General features: G+C 46.5%; 1 long non-coding RNA gene across 1 annotated transcript in view; it reads left to right on the forward strand.

Moving 5' to 3' along the window:
* The window catches only part of LOC309373407, a 91,906-nt gene extending 78,906 nt beyond the window's left edge, over positions 1-13,000 (forward strand). Inside the window, exons 2-3 of the long non-coding RNA XR_014170017.1 lie at positions 11,286-11,408; positions 12,760-13,000. This is a non-coding gene — a long non-coding RNA (uncharacterized lncRNA). The remainder of the gene's footprint in view (positions 1-11,285; positions 11,409-12,759) is intronic.
* The last annotated feature ends 4,260 nt before the right edge of the window (positions 13,001-17,260 follow it).

Genomic DNA, 17,260 nt, shown 5'->3' on the forward strand with positions numbered 1-17,260 from the left:
TGTTACAGGTTGGAGGACAGGGCTGGATTTAGGTTTGATGAGGCCCTAAGCTACTGAAGGTAATGGGGCCCTTTACTGTATATGTCCAGCTGTCCTTTGTCAACAACAAATCGTCGCTGTTTTCTTTGTTAAATATATGCTATGTGGTAGTTTATGGTCCTAATAGGTATCTAAAGTCATTTGCACATAACAAAATATGTATTTTATCAAAGTAATTGTTGAACTGAAATACAATTAAAAAGTATATTAAATATTAAATTAAAAGTATTATGAAATGTACCATAATTTTTGCTCCATAAGACACACTTTTTCCCTCCTAAAAAGTAAGGGGAGATGTGTGTTCATCTTATGGAGCGAATGCAGGTGGGAGGCTCTGTTCAGCGCTCCCTTTAAAGAGCCACGTGGAACGTGTGTGCGGCTCTTGGGGGCTTTTCCCCAAGGAGGGAGAAGGAGGGAGAAGGGCAGCCCATCAGTCTGCGCAGCTCTTTAAAGGTAGCGCGGCTCTTGGGGGCTTTTCCCAAGAGCAGTCCCTCTTGCTGTTCTGGCTTAGACGCATGAAGCCTCTTCAGGGCAGTGGGATGAAGGCTCCCCCTGCCCTGAAGAGGCTTTGCACGGCTATCCCAGAAGCCAGAACAGCAAGAGGGATCACTGCGTAGCGATCCCTCTTGCTGTTCTGACTTATGGGCTTCAGAATATTTTTTTCCTTGTTTTCTTCCTCCAAAAAGTAGATGCGTCTTATGGTCTGGTGCATCTTATAGAGCGAAAAATATGGTAGGTTTTATTTTATTTGTTTTTTATCTAATATTTTGGAAATTTACATCCAGGTTGTCAGGGAACTGCCACCGGAGCCAGGAGTGGAGGGAAGGCTCTCCAGCGATGCCGGAGAAGGGCTCAGCAGGGAGAGAGGGAACTCCACTGAGGAAGGAAATCAGCGTGACACCAGGAAGAAAGGGGAGCAGGGGAGGGCTTCGGAGAGATGTCTCCAGGACTCTTCCACAGAAACTAGCGGGGAGAGCACAGGTCCTCCGCTGCCCATGCCCACCGCGCAGGGAGGCTAGGCAGAGACTTGGCGTCAAAGAACTTTTATGCTGGAAGAAGTTCAGGAAACGCCCACTGACGGATTCTGCCAGTGACTGACACAGCCGTGGAGTAAGGGCTGTGCAGCCAGGGAAAGGTTTAACCAGGCAACTTTGCCAAGAGTAGAGGCAACTTACGCACGAGCAACCCCAATTCCCATTACACAGGTGTTTTTTGTTTTCTTTTAAAAAAATTTGGAGCCCCAAGAGAGTGGGGCCCTAAGCTATAGCTTGTTTAGCTTATATGTAAATCCAGAACTGTTGGAGGGTATGTGTTTCAGTCCCTTGTTGGTCTCCTCCAGGCCTGTGTTTCTGGATCCATGAAATTTAGAATCTAGTAAAAGAACCTGCTTGCTGGTCAAGCTAGTTCCTCTGTTAAGGGTTAGCCACTCAGCTAAGTATTGTCACCAGCATTTTAAAGGGGGAGCCCTGTTGCCATGGAGAGAATTGGACAGGACTTTGGACTTTTCCCACCTCACCTGGATGGGCTTCACATCTCCTAGGATGGAGAGCAAAGGGGAATGTGTGTGAGAGAGTTTTGGCTGATTCTGGAAACTAGAATCTGTGCTGGACCCTAAGCTATGGCTTGGGGATCTCCCTGGGAACCTAATGGGGAGGGAAGATCCATTGATATGCTAATGCTGTGAGCCCCTTCATCCTATGCTCACATTATGGGACTAAACCACTGAGCCTCTTGGGCTTGCCAATCACAAGGTTGGCGCTTTGAATCCCTGTGATGGGGTGAGCTCCTGTTACTCTGTCCCAGGTCCTGCCAACCTAGCAGTTTGAAAGCACACCAGTGCAAGTAGGTATAGGTATCGCTGTGGTGGGAAGGTAAGCGGCATTTCATTGCGCTCTGGTTTCCATCACGGTTGTGCCAGAAGTGGTTTAGTCCTGCTGGCCACATGACCAGGAAAGCTGTGTATGGACAAACGCTGGCTCCCTTGGCCTGAAAGCAAGATGAGTGTCACAACCCCATAGCCGCCTTTGACTGGACTTAACCATCCAGAGGTCCTTTACTTTTTACCTTGATGCTCAGGTTGTATAGATGTGTTAATAAAAACCTATGTCCCAAAGTCACCACTGTCTCCATTGGCCTTTGTTTCAAGGAAACCAAACCCCGGGTAAGTGTTGGAACCCCCAGAGTCCCCCGCAACTTGGAGATTGGGATGCTTGCAACAATATTAAAACCCGGAGCCATCCTATGAAGTTTAATGTTGGAAGATCCAGGAGAGGCAAAAGGAAGCCCTTCATACAGCAGGATGCAAGACTAGGTGGGCCTTTGGCCTGATTCATCACGGCTCTCCCTATGAGGATAAGAATATGGAATACAGAATAAACCTTTGAGGATTGCAGCCCATTGTGTCAGATGCATGAAGTATAATTTTAACTTGGCAGATATATCTATGTGTGTTGTGAATGTGCAGAGGAGTGAGCTCAGAGGGAACTACAATGCAAAAAAGAAAGAACCGCAATGGTTACTTTTGCTTTCAGGTAATCGTCCCTGCCTATCCCACACCTGGTGCCTCAGGCCTAGATCTGAGCAGGGGAACATTTTCCAGCCCAAGTGCTGTACTTCCTCACGGTCAACTTGCTGGGGAACACATGTGAATGGTGGCCAGGGCCAGAGGCAAGAAATAGGCAGGAGTTTTAATGAAATCACACATTTGAAGGTCAGCAGTTCGAATTCCCATGACAGGGTGAGCTCCTGTTGCTCTGTCCCAGCTCCTGCCAACCTAGCAGTCTGAAAGCATGCCAGTGCAAGTAGATAAATAGGTACCACTGGTGCAGGAAGGTAAGACTTTTGGGAAGTCAAGCTCAATCACTAGTTGGGACTGAGAGAGCCTTGCCTCAGTTGTAGACAATATTGAGCTAGGTGAACTAATGGTCTGACTCAGAATAAGCCAGCTTCCTATGGAACGGTCTCCCTTGGGAGGTGATGGACTCTCCTTCTTTGGACCTTTTTAAGCAGAGGTTGGATGGCCATCTGTCATGGATGCTTTAGCTGAGTTTCCTGCATTGCAGGGGGTTGGACTAGATGACCCTTGGGGTCCCTTCCAGCTCTACAATTGTACGATTCTATGATTCCTACGAATGTCAGGATTGTGAGATGTCTGTATTCATGCCTGTTTGCCCATGACACCGTCTTGTAATTAATGCGGATATATCTTGACAATCTGTGCTGGTTCCCCCCCCCCCAGCCCCTTTCTTTTAAAGACTGAACACATGCTTGCACACTCAGACAAAATAAAATATGTGAGACTAGGTGTGACCTCGCCATCTGGCAGCTCCGAGAAGAATAAAATGCACTGTTTTGTGTGTTAAATAGATATCGCGTGAGAGTGATGGAAAAACGGGTGGGTGGACGGGCTGGCGGGCTGACTGGCAATTCGGCTAGAGCTGTGTTTTGTTTTGTTCTCCTTCCCTCCCCTCCCCACCAGCCACGTGCCTTCTGGAAATTAACAGTACTCCACCAAAGTCAACACAATTACCGTGCTGCGTTAAACGAGAGGACATCACTCTCTCCCAACCTCTCTATCTCTCTCTCCACCCCACCACTTGCAATCTCCTCTATCTGAAATGTGCTCCCGTGCTATACAAGGAGAACTAGATGATAGATATAATAGATGGGCCTGCTGAGCAATTTGTGCTGCCTGCCAGGCTCTCCGCAGCCCCCACGCTGCGTGGCATTTTCCCGACTGTTAGTTCGCATATGCAGAAATGCCATTTATTTGGTCTGCCTCATGTGCAATTGCACTGCCTGGTGGCGAAGCGGAGTGGAGAGATGTAATTGTAATCAAAGGGCGGTTTGTTTGTTTTTCCTTTCCTGCGAGGTGATCGCCATGGGATGGAGATTACTACAAGAACATGGCACTTGCCAGAGAGACAATGGACTCAATGGCTCAAACAGCATCGGATGAACCACTGGGTGCAGCTACTGCCTTATTAATAACCACTGACCAGTGATCAATAATCTTCTGTTTCCTGTAGGTGGGCAGGGCCTGGTCCCCAGAAGTCTAGCAAGCCTGGTGTCAGCACACAACAGTCTCAGGCAGTTGGCAGTGCCCCAATGCCTTTGCCATGGCCCACTGATGATACATGTCCTGGATCACCATGCCAACTTTTTTCTTTTCTTTTAGGGTTCTGATCTGCACTGGGTCTGGGAGGCACCATTTTAATTTCCTACAAGGCCCCTAATGTAGCATCATTGAGGGCACTGTGGGAAATCAAGATGGCAGCCCCAGTGGTGCTCAGGGAGGTGCCATTTTGGTTCCCCACAATGGCTCCTTATGTAGCAACACTTGTGGCATTGTGGGAAATTAAAATGGCAGCCTGCTCTGAGAGGTGCCATCTTAATTTTCCACAATGCCCTGAGTGATGCTAAATTGGGGGCACTGTGGGGACTTTAAAAAGGCAGAATTCTTTTCCCCAGTTCAGGAAGCTTGGAACTACAAAGGAGCTGTTGCTTCAGCAACAAAGCAGCTCAGACCAGGAGAAAATACAGGAACTGCTATGCCTCTTACCACCTCTCAGTCAGTTCCTGGTCCCTGATATGTATTCACACAACTCCGAATTTTGCAATGCAGTTCTCCAACCGAACAAAATGCAAATATTAGAGGGAAATGTGCAGAAAGCAGACAAATATGAGTGAAAATAACAAGCAAAAATGCATTATTTTAGGAGAGATTGCTTGCAAAAAAAAGCACGTGAGTCAAAACTGCATATGCAAATGTTTATCAGAATAATTTTGCATCTCCCGTTAACAAACTGGGTGTTACAGAAACATGTCTGCTTTGGACCTGGAAAGCCAGTCAGATAGTCTAGAGCATGAGTCAGTGAACTTTTTTCACAAGGGGCTGGTCCACTGTCTCTCAGGCCTTGTGGGGGGGGGCGGACTATATTTTGAAAAAAACCCAAAACCCACTACTCTCCCCTCCCTTCTCCACAGCACCGGACGAGCCCTGGTGGCTGCTTACCTGTGCCTTGCAAGCGGTAGGGGCTGGCGGTGGTGGCGGGATGATGAGTGGTGCAAAAGGGCTGGCTCAGGAGAGGGGCTGCTTAAAATGGTGCTCAGCCAACCGTGGCTCAACAAAGCCCAGCCCCCTTCCTCCTCTAGGCACGGCGAGAATAAGCCAGGAGGAGGGAGGGAGGAGGCGCCACCACGGTGTGTGTGAGGGAGAGGGAGGGGGAAATGGTCAGCCTGAACAATCAGAATCCCCAAGCGATCCACACAGCGATTCCTGGACTGTCTGTGGACCAGATCCAGAAGGCAATTGGGCTGGATCTGGCCCCTGAGCCTTCATTTGCCAACCCATGGTCTAGAGCACCTTCTCTCTGGTTTTTGGTTTTTGTTTTAAATGTGTGTATTAAATGTTAAAAAGGAGCACATAAAAATGGATTGTTAATAGATGAAAATATAAAGTTATAATATGTTAAGATTAAGAATTAATAGATGAAAATATAAAGTTATGATATGTTAAGATTAAGACTTAAGATAAAAACAAAGAGGGAAAGGATTTGCTGAATTAACCATTCAAATTGGAATACAAAAAAGGGAGGTGTGAGGAGGTCAGGGAAACAAGTAAATGAAAGGCAAGACATAGAAAGATGGATTTATTTTTAATTGTTTCTATTTTTTCTGTATTTTGTGTCTTTTGCTTTCTTTTTTTCCTATTCTTTTTTACTACTTTTGTAATCTTCTTTGAAATCTTAATAAATATCATTTAAATAAATAAATAAATAAATGTGTGTATTAAATGTGATAATGTATTTTAATGTGGCATCTAGATTGGTCCTATGTATGCTTAGAGCTGTATCCCAAATCTTCATGTTCAAATTAGAACTGGTATGTTGATCCCGCTCCCACCCACCCCTCCAAGTTTCAGTTCACCTCCAAAAGACACCTCTTGGAAGGAATGAGACCAACCACGCCTTTGTGCCCCCCCCCCCTACACACACAGGCACAAAAGAAAAGATTTATTTTTTCTGCCTGGACAAACAAGTTTCTCTGAGCCCTTTGCAACCACCAGATCATCAATCTCGCTCTTTTTAGAGAGGCTTAAAAGTGTCCCGCGAGAAAGGGGGACAATAAACTTTCCCTGCCTTTGCTTTATACTTCCATTCTTCTCTAGTTGTTGGGCAGGAACCAAAATCCTCTTGCAAAGTCAGGTGTGTATTGGTGTGTGTGAGAGAGAGACAGGCAACTCCCATATAGATCCCATCCTTTAGATCAGCCTCTCTTATTCTCCTTTTTACAGACAGCTTTATAGGCCTCGCTGAGTGCTTTCTCCTTACCTCCGCCCTGGTCTTTCCCTGCCGCAGAAGCCCATATTTCTCTACATAAAGATGCCTGGCCACAGATGTTGGAGCACCAACAACCCAATAATAATCATAATGATAATCATAAAAGAAGACCCACAAGAACTCGTCCATCTAAAGAAGGACGTGGCCTGCCTTCTAAGCATTTCTCAATCAAAGGCTGATAAATAAAACATGGGTTCTGTGTTAAAGGGCTGGGGGTTGTGTGGGGGGGAGCCCTCTTAACAGATTAAAATGCTCACGGCGACTGACACCATGAAATAAGTGTGCAAAACCGGGTGGCAGCTAAGAAGTGGCTTTTTGCCGACAGCTACAGGCCGGGGTGTGAGTCTTGGCTACAGCTGCCGTCGAGAATGAGGTGTGCCTCAATTGGGAACACTTCAAAAATGACATAATGTTGCTGCAGTCACTTGAATTTTTATTGGAAACTAGGAACACAGGGAGCTAGCTGTTTTTTTACTAAGTCAGACAGCTGGTCCATCTAGGTCAGTGCTGTTGACACTGGCTGGCAGCCGCATACCAGGATTTCAGGCAGGAGATTTTCCCAGCCCTACCTGGGGAGACCAGGGATTGAACTCGGAAACTTGTGCATTCAAATGCTTTACAACTGAGGTATGGCCCTGCCTTATTGAAGACCCAGATTATTTGATGGGTTGCCTCACGTTTTGGAATAATCTCGTCAGGAAGCGGCAAACCTAGATGATAATAGCAAAATACAGTTTGAAACTTCCAAACACCCCGAACTTTAAAATTAGCCAGCACAAAAGGACAACTGTCTACCTGGCAGAGTCATAAAAATGCAATATAACCGGAATAATAATAAAAAACACCATGTCAAGAGCTTGCTTAAATGCACTCCTTAAAATGCCAGAGAACATCTGGGACTTCAAGGATGCATTACCTGAGATTTCAGCTTTGTAGATGACTCTCAGGATCCCTTCCAACTCTGCAATACTATGATTTGATGGTCAGGAATTACAGAAGTTGTAGTCCAGCAGGCCGCAGGTTCCTCACCCTCTACATTAGTAGTCTTCCAAAAAAAGATCTGATGTTGGGCCCAATTTTGAGCCAAACATACCTGTTAAGTTGTGGGTGAACATATCAGACGACACAGCAGTTCTTCAAACAGCTCTTGTTTATTCACAGGCCAGAACAGAACTGAACTGAAGGGTTCAGTCAGCCTGCTTATATAGAGCTTCAGTACAATGTAACTGTAACAATTTTCTAAAACTATCCAATCCCTGAACGTCACTTTCGATCCCTTATTTGCATAACTATCTACAGTATCCCCCTGCTGGCCCAGGGTGAGAACTAAAGTACATAACAATACCTTTATTTGCTGCACTTTCATTTGTGTGTGTGTGTGTGTGTAGCAGTAAAGTGTAAATTGTACAAAATTGCCACAACAGCAAGAAAAAATATCAACAAATACATCAGTAATCTGACAGTGCCAGAGAAAAGGGCTCATGTGGAGACAACTTTTGGTGTTTGTATGTTGCAGCAGGTGATTTCTGAGTGCCTGGGAGATGCTCAAATGGCCCAACTATATGGGTGCAGTGAATGGGTTAAAGAACAGCCCATGCAAACAGGTCCAGTCCAGTGATAGGGGAGGTTTCGTCCTCTACATGTTGGGCTCCAGCTCTCTTTTGCCCCAGCAATCAAGGCTAGTAGTACAGTGGTACCTCGGGACCATAAAGAAGGCTGATCGCCGAAGAATTGATGCCTTTGAATTATGGTGCTGGAAGAGACTCTTGAGAGTCCCATGGACTGCAAGAAGATCAAATCTATCCATTCTTAGGGAAATCAGCCCTGAGTGCTCACTGGAAGGACAGATTGTGAAGCTGAGGCTCCAATACTTTGGCCACCTCATGGGAAGAGAAGACTCCCTGGAAAAGACCCTGATGCTGGGAAAGATGGAGGGCACAAGGAGAAGGGGGCGACAGGGGACAAGATGGTTGGACAGTGATCTCGAAGCTACCAGCATGAGTTTGACCAAACTGCAGGAGGCAGTGGAAGACAGGGGTGCCTAGTGTGCTCTTATCCATGGGGTCACGAAGAGTCGGACACGACTAAACAACAACAATAACCTCGGGTTACATACGCTTCAGGTTACAGACGCTTCAGGTTACAGACTCCGCTAACCCAGAAATAGTACCTCGGGTTAAGAACTTTGCTTCAGGCTGAGAACAGAAATCATGCTCCGGTGGCGCAGCGGCGGGAGGCCCCATTAGCTAAAGTGGTGCTTCAGGTTAAGAACGGTTTCAGGTTAAGAACGGACCTCCGGAACAAATTAAGTACTTAACCCGAGGTACCACTGTAAATAACTAATGGGACCCATGGAGAACTGCAGATTACTCAACCCTGTTCTTGGCTTCTGAGAGGTGTTTATAGAGAAGCAGTTTCCACACGACTGGGAGAACCCTGAATGGGCACATCTCTGACACGTTTTATTATCAATCTCATGTAGTGCTTGCAAATGTACTTTTCAGCAGTAGGCTTTCTGAACTGCAGATTGCAACTTAAAACACATGGTTTGCAAACAGTCGGGTGTAGACTGGTTTTTTGGATGGTAGTGGATAGTTTTATTTTTCGCAGCAGAGTCTTAAAGACTGGCACGTCTAGCATGAGCTTATTTTTTCATGGTTCCCCGCTTTTTGTGCTTGAAAGCAGGAGGAAAGCCTTCGCACTGGAGGTCACAGCAAAAGCCTCTTGAATATTTTATCAGCTCAGCATCTTGGCCTTTTGCCTACAAAGACAACTATCGTCTGTGAAGGGCAAAGCGATTGGGGTGTGGGATTGATATAAGTCAGCTGATGTGTCTGTGGCAGTGCCTTGTTTGCACTCAGAGCACATAAGCCGGGGGGAAACAGCAAGGGCTTAGACGAGATTTGGCCGGCTAATTCTGCCTGCTAATGGGCAGAATCGCAAGAGCTAAGAGGCGAGGCAATCTTACCAGCCGCAGGACTCTCTATCTCTCTGCTTTGCAAAGGGATGCTACTACTTTAGCTGGCGCTGTAGAAGCATTAAGACTAACTCGCATGCCTCTTCTTCTCCCTCCCACCCAGGGAACATTATATTCCAACCATAAGCACACAAACAAAGCCATCAATGCCCCATTGTTCAATGACATGGTTTGGTTATATGGCCCTGAGTGTGTCATCACATAGTGCCACATCGCTATTACCCATTTAGAATTTTTTTTTTAATAACACAAAGCCCATCTTAAAGATTGTCAGGACAGCATGACCAGTAATCAGAATGGGGGGGGGGGACGACCCTATAAATGTAATAGCATCATTTATTCCAAAAGCTCTGTTATGTCTTGCCTTGGGAACTCATTATGTTCCTCCTACATCGTGTGCCAATGCTAGATCTCCCCAATCTGATAATTACTTTAATAACTTCCTCAAATGCTGATCGCTAGATGCATTTATGGACTGCCTGCAAAACAAACAAAAAAACCAAACCCTGGCCCTCTCGCACAAACCTATTGCTTATCATATCCCTCAAGAAACCTCCTCCCATGATCCACCAGATGTTCTATCCCAGGTACCAATATAGCAACGCAGAGGAGTAGTTGCATTGCCACAGATATCTGTGAATAAGCAATTGGCTCCCAACAAAGAGTGGAGGTGGGCAGTGAGTTTATAATTCTCTTCTTTCACTTGCAGAACCAGGTGTCGGGTTCCCATACCCCAACCCATGCAAATAAGAGACAATGAGACTGTTTTTTGGGGTCAAAACAGGGCACAACTTTATTGAATACAGATGAAAGAGGTTTGGCTTGGGCATGGGGCAATCAAATTCCTCCCGGGTCACCCACCAGAAGTGACGTGTGGTCCAGGAGGGGGTTCCTAAGACTTACATCAAATAGGACCACTGTTTGGGGGAGTGCCTTCCGCCCTGGCACCCCTGGGCACATGGACTTGGCCACTCCCCCTGGATCCCTTTAAGAGGATACCCCAGAGTTTGGAGGGGCAGGTGGAGACTACAACCTCCCCTCCATCCAAAACACAGGATTGCCCCAATGCCTAATCAGTTGTGACAATTGCTATGAGGTAGGCAAAACCACCCGGTCAGTGCCAACTAGCCTGGTGGGCAAATTTCTACCTGGCTTCTTAAAGAATGGCGACCACTGTAGCCACAGCAAATTCATTGACTATCAGCTTAAACTGAGGGTGGTGCCCCAGGTGTGGGCTGATTAAATAGGCAAGGGGCAGATTCGAAGGAAGCCTACCTGCTATGTCGGCTCCGCCCCCTGGCACAGCCCAAGTCCCTGCATCCCCATTAGCCAAAGCTGGATGCAGGCTAGGATCCAGTTCCTGATAGGTGGAGGGGGCTTGTGAATCCTATGCCGTCCTGCAACACTGCTGCACCAAGAGGGGTGAGTGGACTTATTCTTGTCTAAAGACTGTGGCTCTTAAAGGGCCAGCCTCAATTATAATTTAGTACTGGGATTGTGCTATGGTCTCCTTCATCAAAATGATTTGTGTTGCTTTGTTGGGGTGTCTAAGCGTCCACTGTCATTTGCCTCCTTCCTTTCCCCACGTGAAGCCCTTGTGGGAGGGGGAGAGGGAGGAGATGCTTTGAGCACCCATGCCAGGAGAAAAGCTGGACAATTCCCAGGTCAGATTCGGGGGGTCTTTATGTCTTCCAATCTAGGTCTGCGAAACTAGGGGGACTCTCAAGCACCTATAATTGAGCTGCAAGGTTGCGCGGTCCCACCAGTAGTGAAGGCTCACCGTAGAAAAATCCTGCAGCTATTGTGTGCAGCTGCAGCTCACGTGCACCAGCCGAGAGCACTTGTCCTTGCTCCTTTTTTATTCATTCATTTACTGTTTGATTGGCAGGCCTGGAGGAACTGACATTTTGCATTTCTCCACCAAACAGGACCACTTCAACCGCCGCTCAACGATCACTGCCCTTCCTTTCCAATGTGCTTCAACCTTGACATCCATGAGAAACCTTCTGCCCTCTGGTGACACTGACAATTATCCCCAGTTGTGGGGGAAGGTATGTGACACGACCCTTTGTGTCTGCCAAGACTTGACAATAGACCAGCTCATTTCCCCAAGGGCTGCCAAACAGCTATTGGAGAATAATGACTTTCGGGAACTACTGACCTGAGCTGGACTCAGCATGATGACCTAGATTTCACTGCTTCTCCCCTGAGACATCCCAACCATGAGAAGTTGGCCTCTGAAAGTGTGTCTCCTAACATGCTACAATCGCCCTCCCCATAGTTCAATGGGCTCCTTAAGTTCTGCTCACATAGAGAATGCATGATGCAACATGTTTGAGTTTGGGCTGGCTTTTGAGTCATCGGCATCTGAGATAGCTCAGTTGGTAGAGCTTGAGACTCTAAATTTCAAGGTCGTGGGTTCAAGCCCCACATTGGGCAAAAGATTCCTGCATTTCAGGGCGTTGGACTAGATGTTCCAAGTCTACAATTCTATGATTCTGTGACCTCTCAATGGACTTTTTACCAAGCTACATTCATTTTGTATTGCATCTCCTTTCTTTATGGCGGCCCTGGGTGGTGTGAATGGACTTGCAAGAGGCAGTGTGCAAATGGTATTAGCATGAAGTCTCCATCCCTTCTAGGATAGTTAGCCCTCTGTCCCTTCCAGGATAGTTAAATGGTAGAATTTGCTGCCACAGGATGTTGCAGTGGTTACAAGGTACAAAGGAAGAAATTATTATTCTCTGTGTTGGGCAGGACTGACCTGACCGGATGCTCTCAAGCTCGCTTGCAAATTGGAACACAGCTCCTGGTCAGGCTTCAGTCTTTCCCAAATTTTGCAATACAGTTTTGTTTGGCGGGAAAGCACACTTCAAAAATGTGCGCAACATGCATATATTATGGGTGAATGCATTGGAAAGTGTGCGATTTATGCTTTGAAAGTGTGCACTTTGCATAAAAAGTATGTACAATTAAACTGCAGGGTTTTGGAGCAAGTGTATATGCAGGGTACCCTGTTAAAGGGATCTAGGTGGAAGACTCTATCAAGAAGCCAAGTGTGTGACAGATGGACCATAGAGCTTCCAGCAGTAGCCTTTGGATGGCCACCTTAGTTGACTGGCATCTTGAGGAGGCCATAATCCTTGGCATGCCCCTATCAAAATATTTCAGCCCTCTGGCCTGAGCCAAAGGCCACCTACACCTGGAATCAATAAAGTCGTGGCCATTCATTAACCCCAGATTCTTCTCTTGTTGAGTTTGTTTCTTACATCTAGCTGTAGCTTTTGCACATGAAGGGGTAACTCTGCAACTGGGCTGCAATGCTGTAGAACAATGGTTGCGGGAAACTGCAAGAGCTGAGAGTGATATTGTGCTTGAATCTTGTTGGTGGGTTTCCTGCAGGCATCAGGTTGGCCACTGTGAGAACAGGATGCTGGACTAGATGGGCCACTGGCCTGATCCAGCATGATCTTCTTCCTTTCTTAAGCAAAGATAACACCGTAAAAACAGTGCTATCAGATGATATTGCCAGCAAAGAATCAGTTTCGATTGTTTAATGGGAGTAAAAGATGATAACAAAGGCAAGTGAGGACAACACACATATTTTTTTTACAAGGGATTGTGTTTTTCTACTGTGAGCGGAATAATTCCCAGAAGCAAATATATCCCTAAACACCGCCCAAAATGTTATCAGCAACAGTGAGCAATTTCCTACTTTCAATATAAGCCTGAGGAGACAACCCATTAAATGTAAGGTGTAAGCTCAGATGCATGAGGAAAACACAAAAGACAATTGAGTGCAGCCTCCAGTCTGTGTACCCAATAAAATCAATATTTTAATGAACCAAAATGCTGAAAAGGCGGGAATCCATCTTGCTTTGGGGAGCCCATCTTTAACTCACCTAGTATTCATGCTGTCTCCTGGTAGGCCGCAGCCTTTTGTTTGCTTAGCTGTCTTCCTGGTCTCCTAATCACCTAACGGTTCAATACTTTGCCACCCAGCAAGCAATCCGTTGAAAGGTGCACACAAACAGGCCGATTTTTCAGCTGGGCCTCACACAATGGCACCTTTTCTAATTGTGTTTGTCGGCTCTGGTAATGGCCTCGCAGCTCCATGCATAACACGCGTTTTAATTGTACCTGGGTAGCGGTGATAACACTACGGGGTGGAAATTCTCTATATTGGTTGCAAGCGAGAGCCCATTTATTCTGGGCGATTCAATGCGGTTTATTAACTGGGCAAGATTGGGTGGCTGGAGCCTTCTTTATTAAAGTGATTGGCTGCTTTGTAGCGACTGAAATAAATTGTGATAATAGCCAGAACAAATTAGCTTGCATATGCATTGGCACTTCTGGGGGAAATGGGGTGTGTGTGTGTGTGTGTGTGTGTGTGTGTGTGTGTGTGTAGGAAAGAATAAGACCCTTCAGGCTGTGTGTAAAACATCTTTATTTCAGGGTGCAAATACATTTAAACCCCACCATTTTTTTAAAAGCATCAAATGCACTTTAATTAGTATGTATAGCTCTTACATTTTCCAAAATCACCAGTCAAGTGGGGTTAAGTTTGAGAAGGACTGCAGAGCAGTCCAAATGTCCCTATTTTTCTGGGACACTCCTGGATTTACAGAAGCCATCCCAATTTCAGATTTGATCCTGTAATGTCCTGCTTCTCCTTAGGATGTCCTTATTTTCACTGGATAAATGTTGAGGATATGGAGTTATGCAACCTCCAAGCTTAGGGAATATGTAACTACACAGTCATACCTCGGTTTGAAGTAGCTTCAGGGTGAATATTTTCAGGTTGCGCTCCGTGGCGACCTGGAAGTAATGGAGCGCGTTACTTCTTGGTTTGGCCGCTCGCGCATGCGCAGACGCTCAAAATGATGTCACGCGCATGCGCGGAAGCGGCAAAACACGATCCGTGCACGCGTTCGCTTCAGGATGCGAACGGAGCTCTGGAACGGATCCCATTCGTATCCAGAGGTACCACTGTACAACCTTTAGAAACAGTGGCATAGCGTGGGGGTGCAGGGGGGGCCGGCCGCACCGAGCGCAACATCTGGGGGGCGCGCTCGTACTCGCAGCTCTCTGCCCCTACCTGGCTCACTCACTCTCTCTCACTGCAGTGCTGGCTGTGAGAATCTGATCCGAGCCGCCGGGTCGCCGCCCACTGTGGAAGGGGTGGGTGCCAGGCATGTGGTGTGGAGAGAGAGTGAGGGACTATCTGGGGGAGGGACAGTGCAGCGGCCGCCCAGCGCAGTGCTGAGTGCGGGAGAGAACCACACCAGCCCAGCCCAGGCAGCAGCAAGAAGAAGCTGGCAGCGGCGGCAGGTTAGGGGTTAGGGGGCGCAAATTACTTGCCTTGCCCCAGGTGCTGACAACCCATGCTACGCCACTGCTTAGAAGACATCTGAAGGCAGCCGTGTATAGAGAAGGTTTTTTTTTTAATGTTTAAGTTTTATTATATTTTTATATATGTTGGAAGCCACCCAGAGTAATTATTCTTGTTCTTATGGAATAGGACATCTCTATTTTCAACAAGAGAGATGCTGGAAGGTATGCTGGGCATCCCTTGTGGAAGTGAGACACAGCAGCCTCCCCCACTTCTGGTGCTCTTTAGATGCTGCTAGACTACAATACCCATCATTCCTCAACATGGACCATGCTAGTTCAGGCTGTTGTTGTAGTCCTACAACATCTGGAGTGCATCCCTTTGGGGGAGGCCAATGCTAAGCCTGAGGGAGAGAAGAGGTTGAAAAGGCTGGAGGAACTTTAATATAGATTCCATGCAAGCTGGATGGAATCAGTTTTCACCTGAAATTACCGTAGGTAAAGGTAAGGGGACCCCTGACCATTAGGTCCAGTCATGACCAACTCTGGGGTTGCGGTGCTCATCTCACTTTATTGGCCGAGGGAGACGGCGTACAGCTTCCGGGTCATGTGGCCAGCATGACTAAGCTGCTTCTGGCGAACCAGAGCAGCACATGGAAACGCCGTTTACCTTCCTGCCAGAGCGGTACCTATTTATCTACTTGCACTTTGATGTGCTTTCGAACTGCTAGGTTGGCAGGAGCAGGGACCGAGCAACGGGAGCTCACCCCATCGCGGGGATTCAAACTACCGACCTTCTGATTGGCAAGTCCTAGGCTCTGTGGTTTAACCCACAGTGCCACCCGCATCCTCACCTGAAATTACATCAGGAATATGAGAGCCCTGCTAGATCATGCCAATGGCCCACCAAGCAGAATATAACAGAGTTCAGGGCAGTTTTTATATTGGCAATGCAGCATGGTTTCCTTGATGTAATTCTGGAAGTCTATGATTTACTGGAGTCAATCATTTTAGCAGTTAAGGATATAAGAAGACCTGCTGGAAAAGTGGGTGAGATGTTTCAATCCTGCCTCTCAAAAACGTGTTTTAGATTTAACTATGCTTTGTTTTATGATGTTTTATGATGCTATTGATTGATTGCAGATGGCACTTTGGGTTGCACTGGTGAAAGAACCAATGTGTTTAATAAAATAAAATAATTAAATAACCATTATGCCCTCCTGGAAATCCAGTGCTTTTCTTCTGGCTAATACACACATTTTTGCATGCAATTTTGGCTTATGTATATATTTTGGCAAAGCATTTCCCCCTAATATAATGTACTTTTGTATGTTATGGATGTATGTATTTTTGATTCATACTTTACCCTAATATATGCATTGTTTTTGTACACAGTACTTGGCGGGAGAACTGCATTGCAAAATTTGGAGGAGTGCCAGTCTGGAAGGGTGAAGTTTTGGAAAGAACGAATTAGGTAGACACAAATTTAGTTGAGAACTGGATCAAATTTCTCCTTCATCCCTAGTCCTGGGTGACTTTGCTGGAATTCTGGGTCAGCATCAGGGAATGCAGTGAGGCCCCTTCTCAGAGCTCGGATCATTGGCCACTGCCCTACTGAGCTGACCCTGGTGCTTGGCTCGCTCATTAACAGTGCTTTGCCTAGGAGTGAGCTCCTGGTATCCTGAATGAAATGAAGTCTCACTATGATGACACCATCTTCAAACCCATCTGTAGCCCCCTGCCCTCTCTTCAATATTACAGGGCTTTAAAACACACACACACACACACAAAGAATAACATGAGTCGTCCTTGCGCCCTTCAGGCAGATGGATTTGCATTTGCTTGTAACTCAAAACACATGGCTGGTCACAGTTTCTGAAGAATAAAAAGGGATTACAGCAACCCCAGACCTCAGCTGAAAAGAGTCATTCAACCCCTATGTTGTATCATTTAGCTTCACAGCAGAACAGATGTCTAATCTAACTTCCAGCAGGCCATCTATTATCAAAGCAGCTTTTGCTGCCTCAATCATTCTGGGAAGGTTGCATGCTGATCATCGTGTACGGACAGGGAAAACCCAGGTAACTGTGCCTGTGTGTTGGTTATAGGAGCCATCTTTGTGTTAGAATTCCTGCTCCATGATTGCAGTCATAGGATTGTTGTCTATCACATGACGGTATATGTTTTGACTCCACAGGGTATGGAGTCCTCCACAGGATGTTTGTGTTACTGTGTTCCCTGAAGTGGGACTATTGTCCTTTGTTGTTTTTCTCTTTGCTGTCTGATGCTAGAGAGAGAGGGAGCCATGTTGCAGTCCTCCATGTGTGTTTATATGTAAATAAAGTAGATTAGCCAAAATGTTGAGTTGCTGAGGTCTGTCACGCAATGCTGCGAAGACTCTGCAGATCCCTAAGTGTGCCGGTATCGGTTGGCATCAGTCGCTGTGATGTTCGGGCTGAAGAAAGCTATTGAAGCTCCTGAACAATCGACCAGGAGGGAGAGAACATGCCAGTCGGGCATGTGTCTCTGCCAGGGTCCTACTCGAGTGTAGGCTGAACTCCTGACACTTTGG

The sequence above is a fragment of the Podarcis melisellensis genome, assembly GCF_964234715.1.
Source record: "Podarcis melisellensis genome assembly, chromosome: 1".
NCBI classification, from domain to species: Eukaryota; Metazoa; Chordata; class Lepidosauria; order Squamata; family Lacertidae; genus Podarcis; species Podarcis melisellensis.